The sequence below is a fragment of the Macaca mulatta genome, chromosome 1 (assembly GCF_049350105.2).
Source record: "Macaca mulatta isolate MMU2019108-1 chromosome 1, T2T-MMU8v2.0, whole genome shotgun sequence".
Lineage (NCBI taxonomy): Eukaryota > Metazoa > Chordata > Mammalia > Primates > Cercopithecidae > Macaca > Macaca mulatta.
Genome location: NC_133406.1, coordinates 158,075,610 through 158,095,292, shown reverse-complemented (window position 1 = coordinate 158,095,292; position 19,683 = coordinate 158,075,610).

Below are 19,683 nucleotides of genomic sequence, written 5' to 3'. Positions count from 1 at the left end.
CGAACCTGGAACTCTCCCTCGCTCGTGAAACGAGACGGGCAGGAGAGCTCCCCCACTCAGCTCCGAACAATGTTATATAGTCTAAGAAAAGTGGGCATAGAGTTATTATACAAATCAGATATATGATTGGCTAGTGTTTGAACAAGGCGATTTGGCTAACTATGATTGGTTCCTGCCATTTCTGATATTTTGGTTCAAACTTTGAGGCGGGAGAGCAGGTTTATGGCAGCAAGAGTTTATCTTACTTAAACACGTCTTGTGACCTTGCCTCAGAACTTACAAAATCTCTGGTATGTGCAAAACAAAATCTCTGGTACGTGCAGAAAACCAGGTACTCACAGAACTTACGAAATCTCTGGTATGTGCAAAGATTAGAGAGCAGAACAAGGGTGTAGCGGGTGGGGGGCGGGTACACATCTATCTTTGTGTCCTTTCAAAGTCAACCCATTATTAAAATAGTCAAGAAATTGTCTCATATATACATGTACACAAATGTCAAAAATTATGTGTATAAGATCAAGCATGGTGGCTCACACCTGTAATCCCAGCATTTTGGGAGGTCAAGGTGGGTGGATCACATGATCCCAGGAGTTCAAGACTAGTTTGGGCAACATGGTGAAACCTCTACCTCTACAAAAAATACAAAAAGTAGCCAGGCATGGTGGCATGTGCCTAGAGTGCCAGCTATTCAGGAGGCTGAAGTGGGAGGATCCCTTAAGCCTGGGCAGTTGAGACTGGGCAACAGAGAGAGACCCTGTCTCAAAAATAAATAAATAACCCACAAATATGTACATAAATGTGTGTATCTGCCCAAATGTATACCGTATAAAATCATGGAGAATACTTTTTCAGTTGTTTTTTTAAGTGCGATAAAGACAAGCCAAAATAAAAGAGAAAAAACAAAGGACATTTAATAGATGCTTTTTGATAGTTTTTCTTTGGGGAGATATGGTCAATTATATGATAAAATATTTTCTATGAGGATCATATATCATAAATGTTCTTTATTACTATGCTTCACATGAGATATTGGTACAATAAAGGTAATATAGATCTCCAGTTACAAAGAAAAAAGTAAATAACAGTCCCTCATGCATGACAAAAGTCATGTAAATGTGAAAATATCAATGGAAGTGTTAGGACCAAACCTGGTCTCATTTTGGGCTGTGATTATGATTTGACTACAGGCCTTACAATTATGAGCGGATTTCTTTTGGAAAAGATACTTGCTGTTTGAGTTCCAATTTTTATTCTTTTAAGAATTATTTTTTCTCTTTTCCATTCCACAATCACATAGATTCACTTTTGCCAAATGTCTGAAGGTTTATACAGAACAATGAGTTTGACAAACTATGGTCTCCTTTAAGTTGGTGTGTCTGGCTTCTCTAACAGTGCTAGGTGCTGGGTTATATTTAGAGTGCTATGCTGCTTTTTGGTTTTTCAAAAAATATTCATTTGATAAGAAATGTCCAGTTGGAAACAGCTGTCACAATTAAAATACAACTTCCTTCTTATATTACTGCCCACCCCTTTGATTTCTACATTTATCCATGAATCTCAGTATATGAAATTTCAGTAGTAGAAATTTAAATCACAACCCTGGCTTCCCCTTGCTGCAAAGTATCAGCATCTGTCAGAATTCTGAAAATGTTTGTGTTAATATTTTCTTGCTCCTCTCTCAGCATATCTTAAACAAGTATAGCACCAATAGTGAGAAAGGAAAAGAAGGCATATTTTGAAAAACACCAAAGGAGTGATTGTGAGAGAGAAGCAGTTCTTACATTGCATTATGTAAGGCAGTAAGTACCACATTGCTACAGCCTACCACATTACACAAGAAAATTTACAGTAGAGACACAGACTTACTGTTTCTGAAGATTATATAAGTCCTCAGACTCTTTTTTATGTATCATGATAATACTCAAAACAAGCTCAAGAAAATAGGAATGGCAGAGGTTTTCATGTTCTAAGGCCACATCCATCAAACTCCATCAGACTCCAATGTAACAATTCTGTCTTTAGTGGATTTTCGTTTGCTCATTCATTTATGTTGTAAATAATTCTTGATTGCAGAATATGTATTAGGACTACACTACATGTGAGAAATTTGATCCAGAGTTCCTACTGTTAAAGAGCTTATAGAGAGATAGAGGAGATATTTTTTTTCATCAAATAGTCATATGTACAAGCACAACCTGAACAAATGCTAATCTAGACTTAAAGAAATGGGATAATAACATGAGGAAGAGTTCCTTGAAGAAATAAGAGTGGAGGTATAATCTAAAGATGGTAAGAGTTAAGGAGGAATGGGACAGTGACTAGCTGTCCAGAAAGAAGAAATAATGTGTGCAATGGCCCTTTGGTAAAGAGGAAGCATGCCACATGCAACATAAGGAAGCTGGGACATATAGAGGAAGAGATGGTCCAAATGAAGCCTGAGAGTTAAACAAGAACCGTGCATATCAGTGAAATCACTGTGGTGTGTAGGATGACTAAAGAAGGGCAAGACTAGAGTGGAACTAGGAGAGGGACAGTAGAGGTTGAGCAGAGGTAAGGGGTACTTAAGAGGCAAAACTGCCTGTATTTGGTGGATGGGGAAAAGGGACGAACCATGGTTCTAGGTATAAGTATTTAGATGCTCGGAAGATGCTGAAGTATAGCATAGTGTAAACATCCAATTTAGGAAGTTGCAATGATGACTTCCATTCTGGAAATGTGTGAGAAATGGTTAACAGGCTTTATAATGACTCTAAACATCTGGAGAGACCATACTATAAATATACATTGGAGAATTTTAACATGTAAGTGGTGTTTGAAAGATGGAAGAATGAGTGAGATTTTCTAGTGAGAGTATGTCCAATACTAATAGTAGTGGGCCAAGGGCATAATCCTGATGAATACCAACATTTATTTTTTTTATTTTTATTTTTATTTATTTTTTTTTGAGACGGAGTCTTGCTCTGTCGCCCAGGCTGGAGTGCAGTGGCCGGATCTCAGCTCACTGCAAGCTCTGCCTCCCGGGTTTACGCCATTCTCCTGCCTCGGCCTCCCGAGTAGCTGGGACTACAGGCGCCCGCCACCTCGCCCGGCTAGTTTTTTTTTTTTTTTGTATTTTTTAGTAGAGACGGGGTTTCACCGTGTTCGCCAGGATGGTCTCGATCTCCTGACCTTGTGATCCGCCCGCCTCGGCCTCCCAAAGTGCTGGGATTACAGGCTTGAGCCACCGCGCCCGGCCCGAATACCAACATTTAAAGAGCAGGAAGAGAAACAAGAACACACAAGGAGACATGAACAGTCTGATTTATAAGAGAAGAACGGGTGAAGGAGGGTGGTGATGAAAGTCATGGAGGTGAGGTAACAACACTGTTAAATGCAGCAGAGCTGTACTTTAAGATTAGTGAATTAGGGAATTGGCATTTAGGAGATCAGTAATATCTGGATTGAAAGAAGTTGGGTGATGAAGGCACAAGAAGTCAGATCACAATAGACTGGGAAGCGAATGGAAGCTGAGAGGTAGAAAAGACTGGAGATGTGAAAGATCAGAGGGTGTGTGATGCAGGATCAAGGGAGGATTTGATAATGATGTATTTACACGTTGAGAAGGGGCCAGTGGAAATAAAAAGTATGAAGTTATAGGAAGGAGGGGTGATAACAAGGACCTAGAGGAACCCCATCAGACTGATTTCAAGCAGAATTGGGGACATCTATTCTTTGGGGGTTGAGGAAAGTAGTTAGACACACAGATTATAGATAGTTTACTTATCCCTTTTCACTATGGGTTTCTTCCATTCTGCAGGGTTTTCTGCAAGGGAGGACATGTAGATTTAATAATATACTATAATAAAACTATAATACAAGACTAGAGGGAAGAATGAATGGCGACGTGGTATCATTGAAAGAATGTAGTTGTGGTATACATAGTTCACATCTAGCATTCACTATTTTTTATCATTGTAACCATAAAAACACACATGCACACACACATATTTTTAACATTGTAGAGCCTTTACATCCTGTGTTGTTATCCCATGGGATAATGATGCCGTCCTCACAATTTTGTATCTTGGGTTAATCAAGATAGCATATATGTTCATTATCTCAGACAATATCCAATCAGGAAACCAGAAGCCATTCTGAATACTTCAAACACAAATACTTTAAAACAGGAAATGGGTTACACAGGTGATAGGATAACTGAGAAGCCCAAAGGGATAATGAGGCAACATAGAGATTAGACATAGGTGCTAGGCATCACCACCCTTATTCCTGGAAGCGCGAAAGGAGTAAGTGGCTTTACTGAAGCTTTCATTCAAGGGCAACATGAAAAAAAGGTGGAACCAGGGAAGATCTGCTCAGCAGTAGCTGGGTCTCTGACAGAGAATGGCTCATGAAACCAGGAGTCACAGAGGAGACTCAGATGCTGCCAGGAATGCCAAGGAAAGGAGACTAGTCTCCCCACAATGCCTCCCATTGGTCAAATCTACAGGAAAGTAAGAGGAAAATGTCTTGGAAATGTAGTCCCACATGAAACAACACAGCAGAATAAAGGCAGAGAAAGGATCAGAGCCAGGCAAATGGCAAATCACAGGCATGTGAATTGATCTAACAACATATCTGCCACAGAGTAAACACTTAATAAATGTGACATTCCTCAGTTACGTCAATCTGTTTTAATGAATGCAGATGGCACCAGTTAGTTGAAAAGCAAGATAAAATGAAAAGTCAAAGATTTATGTTAGAGTGGCTGCTCATAAAGATTGAGCTGACCCTTGGTCCTGCTTATACAACATAGCTAAGTTAGCCTCTGGTTATTGAAATATTTTCAAGACTTACTCCATCATAGAGTGGTAAATATATTGTGGTGAAACTTTTTGAGGACTTGAGAAATATTTTAATCAGCTTCTAAATTTCACAAAAACCACTGGCACTGCCCAACTACTCATGTTTTGTAGCTAGGAAAAGGATGCCTTGTATTGCACTCTTTAGCTCCAGTACCTCATAGCTACTAATATAATATCATCACTACCAGCGCAACAGGATGTACTGCTCAGAGGATCTTGTCTTTGAAGTAAAATGAAACCCTAAAGCTTTCATTTGGCTAATGAAAACCTCAGCCAGAAACTTTCCTCATTTCTGATCACATATGGAGTCTTCTAAGCTCATTTTGGCTTGGGACACCAGATGCTGGCCCTGCACGTGGCATTCTCATCCAAATTTGGAGCAGGTGCTAATTATCAGAAGAGGAAACAGATACTCAATCCCAATAAAATTCCTCCCTTGGTTATATAAGGAGGGCAGTTCAGTGCTAAATTGTAAAGGATCCCTATTAGCTTACTGCCCAAATTTTCAATGCATACACATTTTTGTTTTCTTCTTGGCCTATGACTTCTTGGGAACTTGGGTATAAACATTCAGATCTCACATAAAAAGGCTTTATATAAATATGAATATGATTTTCCCTAAATCTAAAGGTGGTTTTCGTTAAAAAGCAACATTAGACCCACCTTAATAGCCAGTATAGTATGGAAAAAGAATACTCCAAATAGATCTGAGAAAATGGGCACCAACACAGATGTTTCTGTGTGGGAGCCTCTGCCCTTCCTCCCTTTTCCAAATATACAGCACTGAGTGGTGGCTGTCAGGGTCAGGAGAGGAGGAAGTTCTCAGATGCCAGTGCAAAGCAATAATCTTCAAGTGGATGCCATGCCAACAGGGATATGGTGTTAGTTACAAGGAAGTCAGGAGGCTGACACTGAGAGTCAAGGAAAGTTAAAAACAAAATCAGTAAGAGGGGAAGGGTCACAGAAGGAAGCAAAGATGAGAGTCAGAAGGAAAACATTTGTAGACATTGCAAGAGCTAACAGGGGAAGGGGAGGGGAATTGGGAAGAACACATTTTTTTCTTCCCTTTCTCTTACACACGGCACGGTTTTGATATCCTCCCATTTTTCTCAAATATTCACAACTCCAGACTACTAATATGTGGAGATGAGTTACACTTTCTAAATTGAAGGTCACTAAGCAGATGTTACCACTCGCCTACTCCTTCAGTGCTGTGCCCTTGCTTCTGTCTAAAAGTTCAGCTGGTGTTTGGACCTCATGTGCCTGGAATGTTAGGGAACACACTCTGGCCACATCTTGCTGCATTACCCTGATATGATGCTATTTTTGATTATTTCACTTAATAGGATTTGTATTTCCTTGCTTCTGATGGTATTTGGAGAGTGAATCCAAGAAATGTTCTGTTGTTTATTAAAAATCCTTTTTGTTGTCCTTACAAGCAGAGAAATGACTTACTTATACTCTTCATTTCATAGCACATTGTCAGCATAAGCCCTCTCTCTTTTTTTATTATCTATTAGTTATTCTATTTTTTCCTCCATCACCTCTTTCCACTTTTATCCAACTCCCTTCCCACAGGTACCCACACTAATGTGTTTGATTTGGGTCTTTCAACTTGAATGCATCTTTACAAAATAGTGTCATTTGGCCATTCAAAAATATAAATGGGCTGGGTGCAGTGGCTCATGCCTGTAATCCCAGAACTTTGGGAGGCCAAGGTGAGTGGATCACTTGAGGTCAGGAGTTCAAGACCAGCCTGTCCAACATGGTGAAACCCCATCTATACTAAACATACAAAAATTAGCTGGGTGTGGTGGCATGCGCTAGTAATCCCAGCTACTCGGAAGGCTGAGGCAGGAGAGTTGCTTGAACCTGGGAGGCAGAGGTTGCAGTGAGCTGAGATTATGTATACACACACACACATACATACATATATATATATAAAAATATAAATATACACAGATATATATCTATATATTATATATACATATATCTAATATGTATATCTAATATCATATATAATATATAGATGTCTATCTATATCTATATCTATCTATATAATATATACATATGGTATTGCTTTATAAACTTTATTCTGCTTCTTTTTTTTTCTATACTACATTTGTAAGTTCCGTGCATTTTGCTATATGTATCTTTATGTATCTACAAAATTCATCTACCACATTTCATTTACCCCTTTAACCATTCTTGTATTGATAGATTTCAAGGCTGCATCAAACCTTCTTCTTCTGTAAAAACAGGCATGATGAACAATCTCACACATGTTCCCTTAGGGATCAATGTGAGAAATCCTCTGAGATACATCCCCAGGAGAAGGATGGATGAGATGCTGGCTATACTCACACATTATTCCTCTCACTATGGTAAAGCAAATATTTTACAATTCTTTTAGCCATCTGGTTTCTATTTGACCTTCTAACTACACAAAAATCTCACATCAATTCTCCTTAGCTTCATCTCTTACTGTTCCAAAATTTCCTGTGTAAATTTGCTTCTTCCCACTTGTCATCTTTCGTAGAACCACATTATGACCTGCAGACATTTTGCTGCATCAAAAATAAGACTGGGTTTACTTTTAAAATAGTTGGGCTACCTTTATTAGAATTGATACAGATTGAGATACTGCAATATGATTTTTTAAAGTCATTACTTGATCTTTAAACACTTGAATTTGCTTCATTTCAAATCATACTATCTGTTCCAGGTTAGATGTAGTTCATGCTGAGAAATGTGGGTAAAGAATTCAAGTCCATTTTAAAATTATCCAATTCTGCATGAAATCCTGCAATGATTCTTGTATCATGAACAGTTATAACCTCTTAGGCAGATCAGACAAAAGCTATGAAATTGATTCTTTCACAGAAGATTTTGGTAAGACACTTTATAAAACTTCCACAATTCTTTCCCTTTAATAGTCAAAATGTTGCCAAGTTTAATGGCAAGTATAAATCCTGATTTATGAATCCTGAGTAGAAAGACCCTGAACCATAGGCTAATCTTATTTTTTCTTCTCACCTCACTGATTGCTCCTTCTAAGTCACCTTTGCTTGCTTCACCTACTGGCCTCCTGGGACCTTCTCTTTTTTTACACCCTCATCTCCAGCTTAATGTGGCCTTCTTAGATAGAATTTCTCTACCCAACCAATATAAAGTAGTCATATAGCCTATCTCTCTTTCTTTCTCCCCCTTCTTCCCTACTCCCAGCCATATAGAACATATCATGACACCCTGTCCATAGAACACATGTTCCCAAAATCAAGGCCTTCATCTACCTTGTTGACCTCTGTGCCTCCTGTGTCTAAATCAAAATACTTACTGAGGGAATGACTAATGGTAAGGGATGTTTACTGTTATGTGCTCCAGGCAGGGTTTTCATAACTGGACCACAGAAAACATGGCACCTGAATCCCACCATCGACCATAACCCCATATTCTCACAATACTCTCAAAAGAAGAATTCTTGAAAATGTCAATGGCACATGAATCATACAACCACTTTGTTGTCATCTGGACTTGTGTCCAAATCTGAATGCAAAGTTCTATCTTCAAGTCCAGAAGAGACTCTATTAAATCTTACCCTAAATCTTAGAGAGTTTTCATATTCTGGCTGGCTTTATAGAATCTTGGGACACTAAAATGAGACAGAATCAGTATTTAAGATGTAGGAGATAAAGAGGTAAAATGACCATGACTACCTCCTGTAATGCTGTAGCCTTACAAAGCAGTGAGAGAGAACAAGTCACATCCATGTGTGGTATTTCAGTGCACTTGGAACCCTCTCATGAATAACTATGGCCATACAGTCCTGGAATAAGACCAATCCACTTATTTTTTTATTCTTGTTGAAGACGTATACATTAGCTCGTTTTCACACTTGCTATAAAGAACTACCTGTGACTGGGTAATTTATGAAGAAAAGAGGTTTAATTGACTCACAGTTCTTCAGGCCGTACAGTAAGCATGGTGGGGGAGGCCTCAGGAAACTTACAATCATGGTGAAAAGGTGAAAGGAAAGCATGTCTCTTTTTCACATGGCAGAGTGGGAGAGAAAGAGAGCAAAGGGAGAAGTGCCACAGACTTTTAAACCATCAGACCTCAAGAAAACTCACTCACTAACACAAGAATAGCAAGGGCCAAATCTGACCCATGATCCAATCGTCTCCCACCAAATCCCTCCCCCAACATTGGGAATTGCAATTCAAAATCAGATTTGGGTGGGGACACAGAGTCAAACCATATAATTCCCCCCGGCCACTCCCAAATCTTATTTCCTTCTTACATTTCAAAACACAATCATGCCTTCCCAACAGTCCCCCTCAGTCTTATCTTCCAGCATTAACTCAAAAGTGCAAGTCTAAAGTCTCATCTGATACAAGACAAGTCCCTTCCACTTATGAGCCTGTAAAGTCAAAGACAATTTAGTTATTTCCAAGATACAATGGGGGTACAGGCATTGGGTAAATGCTGCCATTCCAAAAGGGAGAAATTGGCCAATACAAAGGAGCTACAGGCCCCATGCAAGTCCGAAACTCAGCAGGGTAGTCATTAAATTTCAAAGCTTCCAAATAATCTCCTTTGACTCCATGTCTCACATCCAGGGCACACTCCAAAGGCCTTGAACAGCTCCACCCCTGTGGATCTGAAGGGCACAGCACCCCCCCACACACCAACCCACAGCTGCTTTCACAAGCTGGTGTTGAATGCCTGTGGCTTTTCTAAGTGCACAGTGCAAGCTTTCAGTGGGTCTACCATTCTGTGGTCTGGAAGATGGTGGCCATCTTCTCACAGATCCACTAGGCAGTGCCTTCATGGGGACACTGTGAGGTTTCTCCATCCCCACAATTCTCCTCTGTACTGCCCTAGTGGAGATTCTCCATGAGTGCTTCACTCCTGCAGTAGACTTCTGCCTGGACATCCAGGCATTTTCATACATCCTCTGAAATCTAGGCAGAGGCTTTCAAGCCTCAACTTTTGCCTTCTGGGCACACACATGCCCAACACCACATGGAAGTTGCCAGAGTTTGGGGCTTGCACCCTCTGAAGTAATGGCCTGAGCTATACCTTTCCCCCTTTTAGCTTTGCTGGAGCTGGAGTAACTGTTATGCAGGACTTCATATCCTGAGGCAGGATAGAGCAGCAGGGCCCTGGATCTGGCCCATGAAACCATTTTTTCTTCTTTGGCTTCATGTCATAAAAGGGGCTGCCACACAGTCTCTGAAATACCTTTGAGGCATTTTTCCCATTTCTTTGCTATTATCATTCAGCTCCTCTTTACTTATGCAAATATCTGCAGCCAGTTTGAATTTCTGCCCAGAAAATGGGTGTTTCTTTTCTACCAAATGGTAAGCGTGCAAATTTTCCAAACTTTTATGCTCCGCTTCCCTTTTAAAGTTCTAGATTCAGGTTATTTCTTTGTTTATGCAAATGAACATAGGCTTTTAGAAGCAGACAGGCCACATCTTGAATTCTTTGCTGCTTAGAGATTTCTTCTGCCAGATACCCTAAATCACCTCTCTGGAGTTAAAAGTTCCACAGATATCTAGAGCAGGGGCACAATGCTGCCAGTCTCTTTGCTAAAACATAGCAAGAGTAGCCTTTACTCTAGTTCCCAATAAGTTCTTCATCTCCATCTGAGACTACCACAGTGGCAACTTCATTGTCCACATCACTATCAGCATTTTGGTCACAGCCACTCAACAAGTCTCTAGGAAGTTCCAAACTTTCCCTCATCTTGCTGTCTTTTTCTGAGTCCTCCAAACTGTTCCAACGTCTGCCCATTACCAAAGCTGCTTCCACAATTTCAGGCATCTTTATAACAATACCCCATTTCTTTGGTACCAGTTTTCTATATTAGTTCATTCTCACATTGCTAGAAAGAACTATATAAGACTGGTTAATTTATGAAGAAAAGAGGTTTAATTGACTCACAGTTCCACAGGCTGTACAGGAAACATGGTTGGGGAGGCCTCAAGAAATTTACAATTGTGATGGAAGAGCAAAGGAGAAGTAAGCACCTTCTTCACATGGCGGGGCAGGAGAAAAAGAGAATGAAGGTGGAAGTGCTGCATACTTTTAAACCATCAGTTCTTGTGAGAACCCCCTCACTGTCATAAGAACAGCAAAGGGAACCTCCACCTCCGTGATCCAGTCACCTCTCGCCAGGCCCTACTGCAACATTGGGAAATACAATATGAGATTTATGTGGGGACACAGAGCCAAATCATATCAATGTACAAGCATGGAAGTGTAGAGCAGGTGACCGTATGGGCCTCCTTCCCATACTCTTCCACTTAATCCCCCCTACCTTTTACTGAATTCTGGTCACTGCCTGGACTCCAGCTGTCACTTTGAACTTTTGAGGAGGAAAGGGAGAGACATTTTTTTAAAAGCACTCTGCAGTACTCAAAGCACTTTGGTCATAAAATTATCTCTTTTGTGTTTTACTGGAGTTTTATCTCATGAGATAGACAAGGTAAATACTTATTCCCATCTTAAGAGTTAGGAAACTCTTGGTCCCAAACTCAGAAAGTTTTGCTACAGCCATTGGACAAATGCAGTAAAGTTCTGTGTCCTCTTCTTTTTTCCTAATCATACCTCACATAGAGCAAGTAGCTAGGTCTGGGCTTTGTATAAGTAAGGGTTTTATATTTGATGTATCAGTTTCTATGGTTGATTTTAGTAATTAGTTAGGGTTTAGTTATTTTGACTGTCAACAGACAGTTCTAAAAAGTGCAAAGGCACATTTGGTATCATTTCTATCACCTTTCTGCTTTATCACTGATGAGAGAGAACTTAGAAGTTCCAGAAAAAAAAAAAAAAAAGAAAATTATACATTTCAGCTGGAGAATAGAGGAGAATGTGTAGGAGTTTACAATCTATATATGCATGGTTGACAATTTTAGACTTTCCATTTTCCTATATTCATGAAGAAAAGATGAAAGGTCATTCAGAAAACTAGTCTGCAATTTGCTCAGAAAAATCGCAGCTTCCTTAAAGTAACCAAAGCAACTCTCAATCTTCTAAGAGAAGGAATTCGGTGAGTACAGTTCTGCAGATGGAGGTTCTTAAAACAAAGAAATGTCTCCTTAGCATGTATCCTAAATAGCTTTTACTTAGATGTGCATTAAGTTGCTCACTTTTAATTGTAGTTTGCATTTATACTGGTCTATGCCACATTTCTCGGCTCAAGTTGAGGCTAAGGTTAACAGGGAATGTGTTTTATTCCCAAAGGATATTACTGTGTGAGACACCCTATAAAAGTTGAATGTATTTAATACTTGCAGCAAGTCAACACTTTAATGATTAATATGGCTGTTGACCACAGCCATTTTATATACTATTTCTAGTCTGTGTTTGAAGATCTCAATAAATCATCTAGTTTCAGTGAATTTGGGGCCCTGCCTAAGAAATTTTGATCCAGTTTATTGAGCCACACACAACAGATTTGCCATAAATAATAATGTTTTATTCATGGCTTTCCCCATTCAACTTAATAAAACATAAAAACAAATGATGGAATAAACATGGAAGAATAATAGTAAAAACTGAGTAAATTCTTCCTATCCTAGCTAAAACAGTAATACAGAGTTGCTATATTTCAAATGGGCTTATTGGTGTGAATGTGTGTGTATGCATGTGTGTGTACGTGTGTGTGTGGCATATAGTGTTTGTTTTCTCTGACACTCAACAGTTCAATCTTATTACATATAGATAGATCTCATATATTGCTGTTTATATATCTTTAAGTCTTCTTTTACTGATCAATCTGCTTAATTTGTGATTTTGTTGAAAGCAGTTAGCAAGTAAATACTTGATGGGGGCACTCACTTAATGGTTCTATAATATTGTAAACTACAGTTACTGTTCTACCTTCAACCAAGGATGCTTTTCGTTGTGTAGTTAGCATCCTTTTGGCTATACACAAAAATTAGAGAAAGACACAAATAAAATAGTTCATGGAGAGAAGCAGATGCATGAAATTAACCTTATTTCCACTGTTCTATTTACTATTACAATGTGAGAAAACTGCATATCAGAAAGAAGTGTCTTGGAAATAAAATCAAATATGATGTCTCTATTCTAAAGAAAGGGGGTGAAAGTTCTTTTCACCTGATTGTTTGCATTGGTGCAAAAGCTAAGCACTGTAGACTAGCTGAGAAGGGAAACTCAATGTCTAATATTTTTTTCTTAATTTCAAGCTGTATTTCCTAAAATAAACGAATATCATATTTTATGGTACTTAGGAGAAGGCTAATATATGGAAAGATTCAACAATTTTTACTAAGTGTGGATGTGTGGCTTTATTATTATTTATTATTATTATTTATTATCAACTTGTGACTATCAGATTTCCTAAAAACGGCTTATCACCCACACTGTTTACCTGAAAAAGTATGATTGATCTTTGGTATTAGTTAGAAAAGGAAGGGTCCTAGGATTGTTTAAATCGCTATTACTCAGTGAGAGGTCTCCAGTCTGGCTGGGTGTCTCTTCCATGTAGACCTCCCTTCCCTCTGCAAGTTCTCTATACATGCACACAGCGGGCACACAGTATACAATGCGTACTGCTCTAAGAGTTGTACTTGGCTTTTGGCCACCATAGGACTCAGGGAAACTGATCCACAGGAGAATCTCTCTCATCTGAAGCAAGGGTAGGACTTACATTTGCACACAATATCTCTTGGTCACTTCCAACAAGTAAAAATATTTGGGAAGGAAAATAAAAACCAACATCAACTCATTAAATCCTCCCACAGGTCTATGAAGTAGAAAGGATAGATTGCTATTACATTTCACAGATAAAACAAAACAAAACAAAACAAACAAACAAAAACAAAAACAAAAAACAAACTGAGATTTAAAAAAGTTAAGTAATTATTCAAAGTCACCACATAATCAATTTATTAGTTAGGTTTCCTGCAGGATAGAGGTCGCACACACACAAACTGGGTAACTGGGGAGAGTTTGATAAAGGAGCTATTTAAAAAGTTGTGGGAAACGTTTAGGAAAAATAACAAGGAAGTGCACTATATATTGAGGCTCAGAACCATTTCTATCTCTCAACCTGAAAGGGTGAGAGTGAGAGAACAGTTCTTAAACCCCATGAGTGGGTCATCTAATAGGCCACATGGCCTTCAGTAAAAGGCCACAGCTAATTTATAGTTATCTGAACAGGAAGAAGGTAAAGGAACAAACACCCTGGCCCCACTTTCCTCCTGCTCTTCAGTATCTGCTGCCTTCTATTGGCTAAAGTCTGAGGAAAATAAATGAGTCTAAAGATGCAGCCCATCTACATCAGTTTCCTGAGACACAGAGCACCTATTAGGGAGCAGAGCTGGAATTCAGCTCTTTCCATTATATGTTACTGTCTCAACACAAGTTCTAGTCTCTGTGGACCAGTTACAATTTTATAGTTCCCTTAAGGTGAGAAGACGTATCTATCACATTTAGTTCCCTCCTTAAACAAAGGATTATCAGTTGATTTTCAGGCTACAAATGAAAATAGCAATGATCACGATTAATATCTCTGAAGATAATAAAAATAGCTTTGCTTCTAGATGGACAAAAATAATTGTTTCTTCTTTCTGATAGGAAGTATATGGCAGAGACTGATTGCTCAGTGATTTATTTGGAAATTACTTACTAGGCACTTATTTTAGAACCAATGCTGCATTAGATCTTTCAGGGAATGCAATGTATAAACCCAGCCCTTGAGAAGCTTAAAGTTAAAATGATACATATTATTGTCATGAAAGCTAAAAAAGCAAATCTGATTTCTATTTGATTTGTATCTACAATAGTTGTATCAGGGTATGTTAAGTCTTGTGCTAAAAACAATTGTTCTGTGGCCTTGTAAACTTGGGGAAAATGGAAATTAAACAGTTTATATGCTGCAAGCCTTTTCAGGGCCTTAATTATGCTAATATACTTTGAAAGTCTTCAAAAGTATGTAGTATTTTAAAAATTTATTTCCCAGAACACTTTCTCTCCATATGTGATGTCTATGAAGACTAGATTCTCCTCGCCAAAAAAGTTTTTAATTTCTATGACCTCATGACAATTATTATTTTAAATTTTGGTAGATCTTCTAGTCACAGAAACTTCTGATTTTAGCTTTAGGTTATGTGTCCTCTAGGTTCTCTATCAGGTCATTTTGAACAAAACATGAAAGCTTAAATACAACAGAAGAAGTGCCATTTAAAGCGAGAATTTTAACTTCTAAATGTACATAATCATCCTTTGACTTATGGCCTATAACCCTAAATTTTTATTTCTCAAATTTCTTAAAGTAGAAAATATCTGTATATAATTTTAAGAGTTCAAGGAATCATGTTACTTTTATTATGTTCAACTTTATAAAAGCTAAGTGATTAGTAGTAAATGACTACAATCATTCTATAGTAATAAACATACAACTGCACAGACATGAATACACACACACACACACATAATTTTTAGGATGTAGCCTGTTAATACTTTTCACTAGAATATGGATTTTTTTTTCTTTTCCTCTTTTCTTGACTTTCCTCTGGTTTTGCTCTGCAGCTCCATGAGGCTGACGTAGCTCTAGGCTAAGCAGCCCTGAGTACAGGGCTCTAACAGCACATACATTGCCCCAAAGGTACAAACCCACATGGACAGCTTTACTAAAAGCTAATGGAAAGAGTCAAAATCTGTTACTGTGAGGCCTTAGCCATTCATTAGCTGAAAGCAACATTGTTAAGGTCTTTTTAAAAATCAATGGATGTGAGATGGTGTGAGGTGCTGAAATAAGACTGGACTTGAGGAGAAAGACAGAGTGTAGTCTCAAATCTGCCCCAGATTAGTTGCACAGCTTTTGGGAAGTCACTTTACAAGGCTGGGCAGAGACAAGAGGGCATGCTGGGCAGCCCTTTCCAATTAATCCTCTAGAAATCTCTGGTTCCATTTATTTACAGGAGCAACTAAGTTCTGCTCAGGAGTAACTGAAGAGAGGGAGAATCACTGTTGTGACTGCTCAGTGTGCAGATCTGCCAGTCTTCTTTGAAATAAGGAGACTAGTCTCCGTAATGGAAAGTTTAGACGTCCTGAGTAGTTACTAACACCACTTGGTGGTCTTCATCTTTTCCTTTCCCCACTCCTAAGCATTACAGGCAATTTAGTGCTAATTTTTTTTATATCCCTACTACAACCCAAAGAAAAGTTTTCATAGAATTTTTTTCATTTGTTAAGATTTTCAATAATATTTTAGCACCCACATAACTTCTTAGCATCTTTTATGGATTAATGCTTCCAGATAATTGGTTAGTTGGTGAGAATTTACTCAGTTTTTTCAAATTAAAGCCAATTTTCTTATTTTCCAGATACAAGAGTTAGATGAGATCAATAGTTACTAAATCTGAAAATCAGAATAATCTAAGGAGACATTTTTAAAAACGTAGGTGCTCTGTTTTCATTCTAGACAAACCAAATTAGATTTCAGAAGTATATCTATTCACATATATATATATATACACACATAAATATATATATATATAAAAATATATAAAATTCATCCTTTAAATGACACTTCTGTTGTATTTAAGCTTTTATATTTTGTTCCAAAGGACCTTATAAAGACCCTGGAAAACACATAACCAAGTAATTTGTGATGGCTTCTTAGGTCTAAAGACTGAGACCCGGAAGTGAATGACATCAAATTGACTAGATAGTGAATAAATGCATTATTATGTTGCACAAGGAGATTTTATTTCTCAACAGAAACTTCATTACTGCTTTAAGGAATTCAAAGCAGTCATCATTACCCTTCTTTTACATAGGAGGACTCAGAAAGCTAGAGAAGGTAAGGGACTTGTGAAAGGCCATTAGCATTGGATGAGGATACAGAGCTCCTGATTTCTAGTGCAATGATCTTTAAATTATAACAGTTCTTATCAGTGAAACAATACGGAAGAAGGGGGCTTTAAATGTCAGTATCAACTCATTAATGCTTTTCCCTTCCCTCAATTCTAGGCCAAGAGAAAAAATGACTTCTTCTGGGTATGCTGTGGTTTTCTTCTTTAAATGAGCCCATTAAAATTGTCCTCTCCTCTATCTGCCTAACTAGTCTCTCTCTTGGTTCTCAGTTGATGAAATAACATGCACTACTTAAGATTGATATTTCCTTTCTAACTATGCCTTGAAGGAGCGGATTAACTTTCTCAGCTTTTTCCCTAGCAGTAAACTCTAATTGGCTGACAGCTTGCTCAGACAAACACACAGCCCCTGAGGGCTTTTATGGTAAAAGAAAAGAAAACATGGTCACAGATCCACCCTTTCTCAATACATTTCTCCCACAAACTATAAAAATAGGACTGCCTCAAGAAACTGAAACAAAGATGTTTGCTACTGGCCAATAAAAGTTGAAAATGACCCAATAACATTTCTTTTTCTTGGAATGTTCTTTCTATTGTCTCATATAAGAATATATTTTCAACTTTGTAAATTCCAATGTATGACCATATATATAATGCCCTGATGAATTACCCCAGCCAGAAACCTACAACTGTCTCAAAACTAACTTCTCATATCCTTCTTATGGGTTTGCCTTTATCTTGCCAGTGTCTGCTGGAGACATTGCTAATCCTTTCTCAACTTCCACTATATTCCACTTATACCATGTAGGAACAATGGATTTTGACAAGAATTGACCCAATCCACTAATGCAGTCTCATGTGCATGGATGTTGATTGGTTCAGATAACTCAAGCCTGAACAGCTGTGGCATGACTTTCCCTAGTATAGAAGAATAGGATAGGGTGGTTCAATCAGCCTAAAGTCCAATACTTTGTCCAGGAATTTGGCACTGGGAAATGCTATCTTTCTGAATAGTGTGGATTTCAGAAGCCTAAACTGCTGTAGCCATTTTACTATCACAAGTAAAGCCATCCTGCAGATTAAGCAAGCAGAATGGAAAGGGCAGAAACAAAAAATTACATGGACATAGTGCCAGAGTTATTTCTTACTACAGTTTTTACTATGATAAAATGTATCGAAAATACCATTCAGATCTGGGATTTGTCATTTCTATTCTCTATTAAGCCAAGTCTCAAAAAGGATTTTAAGACTGATTACTAAGGAGATAGATGAAGAGGATGTTATAGGTTTCAGCAAGGTTTTTAGCAAAGTCTCTCATAAAACCTATACATCCTGTGGAAAAAGATAGTTTGAGGGAATATCATTGAAATGCAGAGATCTCCAGTCCTGTGTCACAGGACTCTGGGATATCCAAAATTATTGTAACTGGTTGGAGTCAAAAAAGAGAAAACATGATTAGCAAATTTGCAGATTTAGTAGACTACATATTATGTTTGGTGATTAAATCATAATTTATAAATATCTCTATAGTCTAGAATGAATAAAAAAGGTAAATTTGAACCCACATATAGTAAAGTTTTGCATTTTAATGGTGTTTAAATAAGGATGGATGGGCATAGTAAACAATAATTCAATGAAAAATTCCTGTGGGTTCAGTTGACTACAAACTTCATATGAACCCATAGCGTGACATATCTATTTAAAAAGCTAAGACAATTTTAAAGCTGTATTTAACAGTAGTATAATGTCTACTCCAAGAAAATAAAGGCCAATTGTGCTTTTCTAGGGCTTAGTTAATATTTGGAGTTGCATATTCCATTTTGACATTTTATCGGTTAGGTCACTTAAGAAATAGTTACACATTGGAATTGCCAGAATTGTGAAGTGTCACATTAAAACTATTTAAAGTAACCAGGAGTTTTTAGTCTGGAAAAGTGAAGATTGGTGGATGTCAAAACAGCAATCTTCACACATTTATTCATTAATTCAATAAACAAATATGTTTTCAACAGTTACAAAATGACTAAAAATGTGAGAGGTACTGGAGATACAAACATGGACAAAAACTGAAGATACAGTTTAGTGAAGGACAAAGACACAAGAATGAGAAATTATAATACAGTGAGATGTCTACACTACCATAAAAGCATCAGTAATGGAGCCACTAAACTAGGGGCACTGGCCCCTAATTTGAGTCTGGAAGAAGGAATAAGAGGTTCCCTAGGCAGAGAGAAAAGTATTTTAAGAGGATAAATAGCAAGTTTAAGGCAAAAAGATAAAAACCCCACATAGCCCTTTATGACCGGACCATTGAGAAAACTTGAGAGAAGAAGAAGAGGGAACTTGAAAGAGAAGTAGAGACCACATTATTTAATTGAGATAATTTGATTGGGATGTATAAAATGGATCAGAATCCTAGGAGGATTTATTAGAGAGAATAAATGATTAAGAAGAAACAATTCAACTTTGAAAATAAGAAAAATGAGGAAGATATAACTCCATTAATAAAAATGTCATGATATTTTGGAAAGAATAGCCACACTAACAGAACAAAAAGAAGTCCCAGAAACATATTCAAGCATATATAAAAAGATGGTATATGAAAAAAGAAAAATTCCAAGTGTGGGATAAAACAGTAATTCAATAAATGAACAAAAGTTTCTGAGATAATTGGTTAAATGTTTGGGAAAAATTAAGTTAGGACTCAATGTTACATGTCCAAATAAATTCCAAATAATTCGACAATTTGAATATAAAAACATGAAATCTTAAAATAACTAAAAATATATATAAATAACTACTTCAGAGTAAGAAAGGTTTTTCTGAGCATAAACCCAAAAGACCAAAAAAAAGAGAGCGTAAAGATTTATTTATTTGTATATGTTTGGTTTATTACAAAGAAGGAGGAGGAGAAGTAGTAGAAGAATAAGAGGAAAATAAAAATAATCAGTAAGTGATATATGTTCTGCTTTCCATGCCACTACATT